This window comes from Armigeres subalbatus, chromosome 2 (genome assembly GCF_024139115.2).
Source record: "Armigeres subalbatus isolate Guangzhou_Male chromosome 2, GZ_Asu_2, whole genome shotgun sequence".
NCBI classification, from domain to species: Eukaryota; Metazoa; Arthropoda; class Insecta; order Diptera; family Culicidae; genus Armigeres; species Armigeres subalbatus.
Window position 1 is genome coordinate 217,759,204 of NC_085140.1, and position 12,495 is coordinate 217,771,698.

Consider the following 12,495-nt stretch of genomic DNA (forward strand, 5'->3'; position numbering starts at 1 on the left):
TTAACTGTGTTTTGGACGAAAAGGATTGCAAAGGAGCCAATAATTTTTGTCCTGGTTTGCAACAATTAGTTGACAGGCTGAAACTCAATGACGTTTCCAAAAAGTTTACTAAGAACCCTGCTTTTACGTTTTTTCGCGGTAATAGTGCTTCCAGGCTGGATCGATTCTATTTCTCTACGGGTCTTATGGAAAAAATAGGGATTTCCAAACCGTGCCTCTTGCTTTTTCAGATCACCACTCGGTTTTAGTTAAAATTGAAGTTGATGAACTGCCTCCGGCGGTTCGTTTAAGGTCACCCTATTGGAAACTGAATTCAGCTATCCTAGGAAATGAGAATCTGGCAACAGCATATATTCAAAAATTACAAGCATGCAAGTGTAGAGAAAAATACCACAGAGATTTCAGTTCCTGGTGGAATTCAGATTTTAAATCCACGACAAAAAATGTTTTTAGAAGCTACTCAATAAACCGAAGCATTATTATTATTTATTCAGACTAAGGCCGAAGTGGCCTGTGCGGTATATAAGAGTCTCCTCCATTCGGCTCGGTCCATGGCTACACGTCGCCAACCACGCAGTCTACGGAGGGTCCGCAAGTCATCTTCCACCTGATCGATCCACCTTGCCCGCTGCGCACCTCGCCTTCTTGTGCCCGTCGGATCGTTGTCGAGAACCATTTTCACCGGGTTACTGTCCGACATTCTGGCTACGTGCCCGGCCCATCGCAGTCGTCCGATTTTCACGGTGTGAACGATGGGTGGTTCTCCCAACAGCTGATGCAATTCGTGGTTCATTCGCCTCCTCCACGTACCGTCCGCCATCTGCACCCCACCATAGATGGTACGCAGCACTTTCCTTTCGAAAACTCCAAGTACGCGTTGGTCCTCCACGAGCATCGTCCAGGTCTCGTGTCCGTAGAGGACTACCGGTCTAATGAGCGTTTTGTAGATTGTCAGTTTGGTACGGCGGCGAACTCTATTCGATCGGAGCGTCTTGCGGAGTCCAAAGTACGTACGATTTCCAGCCACTATGCGTCTCCGAATTTCTCTGCTGGTGTCATTTTCGGCAGTCACCAGTGAGCCCAAGTACACAAATTCTTCTACCACCTCGATTTCGTCACCACCGATGCAAACTCGCGGTGGGTGGCTCACATTGTCTTCTCTTGAACCTCTTCCTATCATGTACTTCGTCTTCGACGTGTTGATGACTAGTCCGATCCGCTTAGCTTCCCTCTTCAGTCTGATGTAGGCTTCCTCCATATTCTCAAAGTTACGTGCCATAATATCTATGTCGTCGGCGAAACCAAATAGCTGGACGGACTTATTGAAAATTGTACCACTCGTGTTAATCCCTGCTCTTCGTATTACCCCTTCCAAAGCGATGTTGAATAGCAAACACGAAAGACCATCACCTTGCCGTAACCCTCTGCGGGTTTCGAAGGGACTCGAGAATGCCCCTGAAACTCGAACTACGCACATCACCCGATCCATCGTCGCCTTGATCAACCGTATCAGTTTATCCGGAAAACCGTGTTCGTGCATTAGCTGCCATAGCTGGTCCCGATCGATTGTATCATATGCGGCTTTGAAGTCGATGAATAGATGATGTGTGGGCACGTTGTATTCGCGGCATTTCTGCAGTACTTGGCGAATGGCGAACACCTGGTCCGTGGTGGAGCGTTCGCCCATAAAACCCGCCTGGTACTGCCCCACGAACTCCCTTGCAGTTGGTGCTAGTCGACGGCATAAAATTTGGGAGAGTACCTTGTAGGCGGCGTTCAGCAATGTGATTGCGCGGTAGTTGCTACAATCCAGCTTATCGCCCTTTTTGTAGATGGGACACACGACACCTTCCATCCACTCCTGCGGTAAAACTTCCTCCTCCCAAATCTTGGTAATGACCCAGTGCAGCGCTCTAGCCAGTGCCTCACCACCGTGTTTAAATAGCTCTCCTGGTAGTTGATCAACCCCAGGGGCTTTGTTGTTCTTCAGCCGGCCAATCTCCTCCTGGATTTCCTGGAGATCCGGATAAACCGAAGCATAGCGGTGATGAATGAGAAAAGTATGTACTATCGAGCGATGCGGGAGTTTTCAGTGAGGCTAAATGTGGGGGATGACGTCTGCGCAGAAACGGATTTCATAAAAAGACGTCTAATCCAAATTGAAACCGCAAAACTATCAGAATTCTCTCAAGTTTTCCAGTCAAAATCCTTAATCGAAATTGAGAAAATCGGAATTTTCCAGATTGCACAACACAATGACAGAAAATTGGTGACTACACGTTTGAAAATAGACAGTGAAGTTACTACCGATAGTAACAAAATAAGAAATGAATTTTCAATATATTACAAATCGATGCTACAATCTAGTGAATCGTTGTTGAAGTCACACAATTTTCCGTCATTGAATTACATAACGAAAGATCTAAGTAATGAAGAAAAACAGAACTTAGCAAAGCCAATCTGTGAGGAGGAATTATCGAATGTCTTAACCAGCGCATCCAAGAAAAAGTCACCATGATGCGATGGATTATCCTATGAGTTTTACGTGAAATACTATGATATTCTTAAAGTTGATCTTCTAAATTTGTTCAATACATACTTTATAAACGGAGTTGTGCCACCATCAAATTTTAAAGAAGGAGTCATAACTTTCATTCCAAAATGCAGCATACCGTCTGTTGGTGATTTCAGACCGATATCGTTATTAAATACTGATTACAAACTCTTCGCCAAAATTTTGGCGAATCGTATTCAATCCGTATTGCCACATTTAGTGGGACCATATCAAGCTGCATGTCACAAAGAGAAATCTTGTGTGGACAATTTGAAAATATTGAGGAATTTAGTTGCAAAATCAAATAAAAATAGATCTTTCAAATTCGCCCTTCTAAGTGTAGACCTTCAAAAGGCTTTTGACAATGTAGATAGAAACTATTTATGGGCAGTTTTGTCAAAATTTGGATTTCCTATTATGTTTATTGAATCTGAGCATTGAGCATGAGCATGAGCATTATGACCGTTACAATTCCTAGTTGCTACTCCGTGATTGACTGGAACTTGTGAAATTGCACAGAGAACCATGTGAATGGAGCATGGGATATGCTATCCATTCTCAATGTACACGTTTCAGAAGCTCACGTATTTAAAGTCAATAACGGCGCCGGCCACGTCCTTACGGTCATATAGGAAAGGTAGGATTGTTAGTTCGACCCTCGTTGCTACTAGAGACCGAGAACACCTCTGCATCTCCACGATTGTCACGGGATGTGGTATTGTGTTAGTTGCATAGGATATTTTATCTGGATTCACTTTGGTAAGTGATGCGATCTAAGGGAAGGGATTGTATGAAATACGAAAAAAAAGCGAACCGTACAGATCAAAACAAAATATCTCGGATCACGCGACAGTTTTGCTTGCTATTCGAAATACGATCAATCGTAAAATCAACACAGAACTAATTCCCGACGACCATACTGTACACACTTGCTAAAATCACAAGAGAAAACACACACTGAACTGATTAGCTTTATTACCGGCCGCGCAATGCAGAACTCAATATTTCGACGGATCGCGCGATCGTTCTGCTGTCCGAAGCAAGAGAAAACACACACTGAACTCAATTTGGATTTCCTATTATGTTTATTGAATCTCTCAAAAAACTGTACAATGGAGCCTTCTCCAGGCTTCTGGTATCCGGAACTTTAACTGAGAAAATAAAAATCAATCGTTCAGTACGTCAAGGATGCCCATTAAGCATGGTTCTTTTTGTACTGTACCTTGAACCACTGCTTTAAATGTTAGCCGATGAAATATCAGGTATTTTATTTGATGGAAGTTTCGTAAAATTGATAGTATATGCTGATGACATCTGCATTATTATCAGAAATCAAATGGAATTTGAAAAAATATTCCAAGTGATGAAAATATTTTCAAAGGATGCTAGAATTAGTTTAAATGCAAACAAATCAAGCATATTATGCTTCAATGACCTAAACATAGTTTGTGATAATATAAATGAAAATATAAATGATAATATAATTGCAAAACTTTGAAATTTAAATATGTTACAAAAAATTTGGATCTTAAATACGTACATCTTATCAAAGTTATGGTACATTGGACAGATATTACCAGCACCGAATAAATTTATAGCAGAAACAACAAAAATTGTGGGAAATTTCCTGTGGATAGGTCATTTATTCAAAATATGTAGGAATCAATTGTATTTGATTCCAGAGAAGGGCGGATTAGGATTAATTGATGTAGGGAACAAAATAAAGGCTCTATTTGTTAGAAACCTTTTATACACATCAGTTAAAAATGGTTCGATGCCTTCACAAGATTTTCTATATAAATATAGAAAAAATCTTAAACTGGGAAGAACTACAGGAATCTACATGAAAAATGCGGAAAATCTTGTGAAGCTCACCAACATAAACTCCACCCAACAAATTTATAGCTATTTAATTGAAAATATGAAAATTCAGCCCACTATTGAACGAAAACGCTTAGATGTGACTTGGGAAAATATATGGTTTAATTTAAACTGGAAATTCCTGAATTCAAGCCAAAGACTAGCGCTATATTACTATGTTAATGATTTAAATCCAACTCGTAGCAAACTTTTCAAGCATAAAATTCGAGGAACAGAAAATAATTTATGTAATGTATGCGATCAAATCGATGATGTTGAGCACCGTTTAAAAACATGTAAGAATTTACACTGGGATTTTGCTAAGACGTTGATAATCAAAAATATAAGAATTAATGTAATAGACCCTTGGAATTATTAAATGAAGTGATTGGAAAAAGAATGAAAAACTGGCATTATGGATTATAGCAAATGTTATGGTGTACAATTTGAAACATTTTGTATCTAGCAATATAAATGATTTTCAACTAATTATAAATGCAGAAATAAGGAAAAACAAGAATGTATTTGATTTAGAGTTTAGTAATTACATAAATTTAATCATGTAATTTTATTATGTAAATTTGTGATATTATCAATCTTATGCAATAAAGGAAAAAAAATTGACATATATTTATATTTGAAATACAATAAATAGTAATATATATGACATCTGAAAACATGTGCTGTGAACCGAAATAAAATAACTTCTTTCAAACAAGTTAACTGTTCTTATTTAGCTTATTTACAAATAAACTGTATTACCTCGGTCATCCATCAAGAGCATATTTACAATCCCTGCCGTGGAGGCATGCGTTACAATCAATGATGAGAACGAGAAGCTTAGCGGTGCAGTGGCAAAACATAGCCAATCGGTACAGACAACACATGCACAGAGCCGCGAGCACGCTTTGGAAGTTTGGAACAGCGCAAAACGTGCTTCACAAAACACATTTGAATGAACGCGAGGCGAGGCGTAACGTTCGGATCGTCGCAATCGGCTTCAGTTAGTCAGAGGACTTCAACGCGTGCGGTGCTACGTGCCTCCGATGCAAGTTTTCTCCCCGGCGCGATGGGAGTTGTTCGTTGAGGTGTAGGATTTTTCGGCAAAGGTGACGATCGTTGCTGGCGGCGGGCGTGAGGCGTGAGAAAAAATCCCATATTTGTGGTGGCGTGTTTACGTTTTTGTGTATCGGCTTGGGTGTGGGCCGCTGTGTAAATGCACCGAAGAAGATATTCAATCCTTATCAACTGGAGATCTCTGTGGATAAATCATCGAGTGAAGCGAAGCACGAAATAAATCGCAAACCAGGAATCTGGGAGTACACGAAGCGCATCGATGCGCTGAAATGTTTGCAAGGAAGAAAAGTGCGGATATATTAAAAAAAACAAAATTTGGCTATTGATTGGATCATATAACGTAAATAGTGATAAGCATCTTCATATGTGCTGAATACGACAGGTGTTTGAATTGTTAGTGAGTGGAACGCATAAATTAGTGTTTGTAGATTCTGAGGATGATGCACCAAGCAAGTATGTCAGTGTGATATCGAAGGGATTTGCGGTTTAATGCCACTTACTGGAGATGGAATAACTCTGACGGTAAATAGAAACCAATTATATTCAATGACTGTATGGTTTATCTCATTTGTAATTATCGATTCATTGAGCATGGCCGTTGCATTTCTAATTAGTTCTGTTATAGGCACCGTCAGTATCGCCCTGTAAAGGTAATACAAAGTGGGATCTGTGGCATACTTATGCAACTCTTGGAGTGACGTGACACTTAGATCGATCATGAAAGTTGATGCTCTTTGTCAGTTTAGTAAAATATTCTGAACTGACGTAAACTTATTATGCAAATGCTAAATCATAGGTTTGATTTGTGGATTATATGTGATTCATGCAATATCAAATTTCTGCTTTGGCAAACATGTATGACAATTTCAAGGAAATAATCTTATGGAATTATGGGGGATATGGGGTCAAACTCGGTTGAGGAAAGATCATTAGCTTAACAACTTAAATTCATGTAACATGCTTCATCTAACTGGAGTTTCAGAAAGTCGAAGAAATAAGCAATACAAAAATTGAAGATAACTTTGGAAAAACTATTCGTATTATGGTATTCAAATCCTCTGGGAATTCAAAATAAATTCTAAACATCTGCAATTTAAATTATATGAGACATATTAATTTCTCTAAAAATTTTCTTTAAGTGAGTATTTATGCTCAGTATTATTCAGTGCGGTAGGGCAGTTTTAAAACCGTTACATGTTACATGTCTCTGGGTGTTTATATCCGCATAACTCGAAAACGACTGGATGGATTTTCTTCATTCCTTCAGCAGAAATGTTCGTTATAGTTTCCGACGGGTTTATAGAATCACTAATGAAGTTGAGTAAATCGTGAAAATAGTTGATAATATCGAATTTATTTTACTCCCGTTTTGACTCTGAGTATGGCGTGTCCCATTTGATTGCCACATAATTGATATATTTATGCAATGGGAAGCATAAAAAGCTTTCAATTATTAACTGTAAAAATGAGAGAACCATAAGTTTAAAAGCCGGTCAAATTCCAGTTGAGATGTAGAGCCATTGATGATGATACACCGAACTGATCACGTCTTATAATAATCGATTACGGGAATTCACGTCCAATTATCTGTTATTAAAAGTGAGCCATATCAAATCCAACTTCATGAAGAAAACTGGCATGAAAAATTATGAACATTACGTATCAGTCTGTATGTTTTGAGGCTGCAATTTTCATTTGTCATCATACTGGTCCACTGGTGGTACATATTTTGTTATCTGTACTCAATACTGTACTCAATACTAGTTAACGAGGCCATACTGAACATGACTGTCCAGGTCCCGGATCAGGGAATTTTTATACTCCCAGGAACAAAGTTTATGCTTGCTATGTGATGTACGAATGCATGCATGATAACTTGGCTTAGATACCACGCATCTCATACATGTGTAAATGCACTATGATTAAAGGGCTAGACGTTGATAATGTTTGAGCATTTGTAGGAACGGATAAAAAGTAGAAATCATAGTTAAGTGCAAATTGTTTTGGCTGTAGTAACTACTAAATAAATCGGTTTAATTAAGAATATTTGAATGGATTTGACTCACTAGGAAAGTGGATGATTCTTATTAATAGGGTAATAGTTACAGGAAACGGCAGATAGTAGTTTACATTTTCATTCAGTATTTGGTTTACATAAGATTATTTATTATCTTGTTGGAACATGATAAGTTCAAAAAAGAACGGATGAGATAGATGTCTCGAAATTCACTATTTGAGCAAATTCAAATTTGTAATGTGTTTTCCCTTTAAAATTTGCATGCCAATCTCCCATGTTGATTCTAGCCATTTTGCAGAACTTCCGGAAATAGTATAATACATAAAAGCTATAAATAAATGTTGGAGACTACAAGGTACTCTCCCAAATTTTATGCCGTCGACTAGCACCAACTGCAAGGGAGTTCGTGGGGCAGTACCAGGCGGGTTTTATGGGCGAACGCTCCACCACGGACCAGGTGTTCGCCATTCGCCAAGTACTGCAGAAATGCCGCGAATACAACGTGCCCACAGATCATCTATTCATCGACTTCAAAGCCGCATATGATACAATCGATCGGGACCAGCTATGGCAGCTAATGCACGAACACGGATTTCCGGATAAACTGACACGGTTGATCAAAGCGACGATGGATCGGGTGATGTGCGTAGTTCGAGTTTCAGGGGCATTCTCGAGTCTCTTCGAAACCCGCAGATGGTTACGGCAAGGTGATGGTCTTTCGTGTCTGCTATTCAACATCGCTTTGGAAGGGGTAATACGAAGAGCAGGGATTAACACGAGTGGTACAATTTTCAATAATGGGTCTGTTCAAATATTACGTAACGCAGTAGGGGGTGGGGGTTGTCTAACTTTTGTTACGATTTGTTACACAAAATATGGGAGGTGGGGGTCCTTCGAGATATTGTTACGCGTAACAAATTAATTGCATAGAGAAAAAAATATTTAAAAAAAAATATCTTCTAAATAGCATAAAATCTACAATGAATAATAATTTATTGTATCGTGTTTCAAATTCTACCAAAAACAAGATGTTTTCAAAAAATTGTATTTGTTACGCGTTACGCATAGGGGTGGGGGTAGTTCTAAGTTTTGTTACAGAATGTTACGAGGGGGTGGGGGGTTCTCAAAAACAACGTTTTTCGCGTTACGTAATATTTGAACAGACAAGTCCGTCCAGCTATTTGGCTTCGCCGACGACATAGATATTATGGCACGTAACTTTGAGAAGATGGAGGAAGCCTACATCAGACTGAAGAAAGAAGCTAAGTGAATCGGACTAGTCATCAACACGTCGAAGACGAAGTACATGATAGGAAGAGGTTCAAGAGAAGACAATGTGAGCCACCCACCGCGAGTTTGCATCGGTGGTGACGAAATCGAGGTGGCAGAAGAATTTGTGTACTTGGGCTCACTGGTGACTGCCGAAAATGACACCAGCAGAGAAATTCGGAGACGCATAGTGGCTGGATCGAATAGAGTTTGCCGCCGTACCAAACTGACAATCTACAAAACGCTTATTAGACCGGTAGTCCTCTACGGACACGAGACCTGGACGATGCTCGTGGAGGACCACCGCGCACTTGGAGTTTTCGAAAGGAAAGTGCTACGTACCATCTATGGTGGGGTGCAGATGGAGGACGGTACGTGGAGGAGGCGAATGAACCACGAGTTGCATCAGCTGTTGGGAGAATCATCCATCGTTCACACCGCGAAAACCGGACGACTGCGGTGGGCCGGGCACGTAGCCAGAATGTCGGACGTAGGGTACCCGGTGAAAATGGTTCTCGACAACGATCCGACGGGCACAAGAAGGCGAGGTGCGAGCGGGCAAGGTGGATCGATTAGATGAAAGATGACTTGCGGACCCTCCGTAGACTGCGTGGTTGGCGACGTGTAGCCATGGACCGTGCCGAATGGAGAAGACTCTTATATACCACACAGGCCACTTCGGCTTTAGTCTGAATAAATAATAATAAAATATTGGAGACAAATATTAAGAGATAATTAATTATTTTGAAAAAAATAAATAAATAGAATAAATCTTAAACATTCTTACCCCGATTGCATATCGATTTGCAGATGTCAAGGAGCTGGAAGGTGAGTAGGGTATGTGGTTTAGTAGCATCTTTATAAGCAAACGATAGAACATTTGTGAAGATGTTGGTAAGACGTGACTGCTAAGAAATGTATGTCACTCCGTTATGCTGACCATGAATGAACCACACACGATTACGGAGGAGTTTTAGCAAAATAATGTTTCCGTCTTGAGTTTTTGAGCCTGTGCCAGGAATTTGATCCTACTGGAAATACCAATGGTTGGAAGCAAAATTGAACGCAGCTAAGGCACTGCACAAGGAGAAAGTGAGAAAGAAAAAAGTTCGTTCATGTAGTGCCCTATTGCATGGTTTCCCAAACTGTGGGTCCCGACCCCCAGGGGGGTCGCGAGCAGATTGTTGGTGGGTCGCGTAGAACAAATATTAATTGCAGCTCGAATGCCGAACCTTTTGATCATTCTTTTCAGGAACATAACTTCAAGTTCAAACCGCATTTGTTTTTAAATATTCATCACCACGCTATTTTAGAAAACATTTATGCCTAAAAGCTGTCCTCTTAATGAAGTAAAATAAAAACATTTTGACAAACAACATCATGTTTGTCATTTTTTGCATTTGTACATGAAAGTAACGTAAATATTTTTGTAAAACTTGCCGAAACAGATGACATTCAAATTCAATTAATGCTTAATACTACTTGGTAAAACTTTTTCATAGGTGGGTCGCGAGACATATAGAATCTTGCTAGGTGGGTCGCATACCCAAATGTTTGGGAAGCTCTGCCCTATTGTCTTTGTCTTTTGCATAGAGAAATGAACAAAAATCACATGCCGCATTTGTTGCTACTATTTTACTAACCTGAGAATGCTGTGCTTACAAAAACAAGCTTGTACACTGGTCGGACACTCACAATTTATTTGGCATCTCTTCTCTCATGGGGTGTGGAATATGTACACATTCAAATTAAGAGAGAGTAAGAAGTCAACTGGTACAGCTGCACTGTTAGATGACTTTACCCATTAATCGGTACTGTGTTATTGTTGATATAATTCCCACCGTGAAAAATTTACCCATTTTCTTCAAAAAGCGCCACTACTCATTAAAATGGGTAGTGGCACTTTTTCAAGAAAATGGGTGAATTTTTCACGGTGGGAATAATATCAACAATAACACAGTACCCATTAATGGGTGAAGTCATCTAACAGTGTGTGCCGTTCTCATTGGCGTAACTACCTCCGATGCCTAGGATGGGCTGTTGAATATGCGATGAGCAGTGATAATTGCTAAATTGACTACCTACTTTGGTTATCATTTTTTAATACTCGTAGATTAGCAAGATGCTTCCGATGGTGATTCAAACTACTTCGGAGTTGGCTTCTATTAACCTAACGCAGTATAACAATGCACTATGGTCCAGGATACAGATTTACGCGGAAAGATGCATTTTACGCCAAAACTATATATTTTTTTTAGAAAAAAGTGTTGTTCTACAAAATTGTTTGAATAAAGGCCATCATTATGGTGTTATCAAAAAATAGGGTGGCCCATTATATAAAAAAAATATTTCTCGGAGTACTGACATGTATTATGCATCTCGAGAAAATATAGAATACTGCGGCTTCCTGCTGGTTGCTTCTCAGGTAATCGCAACAGTCACTAAACACGACAGAGTCAGAAAAAAACTTACCCACCGTATGCACTTGTCATGATAAACACTCTTCATGTACTCAGTGACTCCGGTTGCCTCTCGCTTATACAATCGAACACTGCTGTCATTTGGCGAAAAGCACGTGGTTTTGTTTTGGGAGGGAAAATTCTCCCTATCTTTTAACCCGTCTTGACGTCTACCTTCGCAGTCGAGCCTGCGTGAGTAAGACCGCCGCGAGAGTCTAGAAAAAGATAAGCGCGACAATAATGTTCTACAAAGTTATAGCGGAGCTTATTTCAATAAATTTTGCTAAAAAAAGCTTTTTTTGTATCTCTTAAGTTGGCTGATTTAGACCAATTTTACATACTTGGATTAGGGTGTCCCTCAAAAATCAGTATTTTTGATCTATTTTTTTTGTTTTTATTTTTCGAAAAAGTCGTCTTCGGGTGACTTTTAGAGCTCAAAAATAATGCAACTTTTGATAGGTAAATATGCTTAATATCTTTTGCCGATCAAAAGTTATATTCGTTTTTCTGTCAAAATTACATTTTTTACAAAAGTTGATATCTCCGATTAGGGCAGACCAAAAAAAAATGTTTACACCGCATATGAACGAACAATTCATATTCTTAAATTTGTAAAAAAGATAAATTTGTGAAGATGTTGATAAGCCGTGACTTTGCTGAGAAATATACGTCACTCCGTTATCCTGACCATAAATGAGTCACACACGATTACGAAGGAACTTTAGCAAAATAATGTTTCCGTCTTGAGTTTTCGAGCCTGTGCCAGGAATTGGACCCGACCGAAAATACCATCCATAACGCTATTGGTTGAAAACAAAATGGAACGCAGTTAAGGCATTGCACAAGGAGATTTTCGTTTACCCATTAATGGGTACTTGTATGTGCAGAGAGGAAGAGATAGCATATAAAAGTACCCATTAATGGGTAATCTCTTTCTCTTTCGTTCTTCCTAGAAATTTTGAAACAACAAGCCAGCTAGTGGCCTTGTTGTTTTCTTATTTCTTTGCAGTGAGAAAGAAAAAAGTTCGTCCGTGCAGCAAGATTTTTTTATGTACAGGTTATTCTACTTCGTCAGTAGGTGGGAATAACGAGCGCGGGAGGAAACTTTAATTTTCAGTGAAAAAAATCCCTAGAATTCCTTTATTTTTGCATAATGATTAATAAGGAAGGAATCATATTCTTTTAGCGTAATCGGGGAAAATGCATGTTTTAATAGAAGAATTTCATGACTAATTATATAAATATATTTATGTATCTAA

At 39.3% G+C, this 12,495-nt stretch overlaps 1 protein-coding gene across 2 annotated transcripts in view; it reads left to right on the forward strand.

Moving 5' to 3' along the window:
* Nucleotides 1-5,390: 5,390 nt before the first annotated feature.
* Nucleotides 5,391-12,495, forward strand: part of LOC134215897 (uncharacterized) — a 79,983-nt gene continuing 72,878 nt past the window's right edge. The window contains exon 1 of one of the 2 annotated variants that reach the window (XM_062694985.1): nucleotides 5,391-6,013. The gene's annotated coding sequence lies outside the window, so the exon portion shown is untranslated. The remainder of the gene's footprint in view (nucleotides 6,014-12,495) is intronic. The other variant, XM_062694984.1, reaches the window with a different exon arrangement.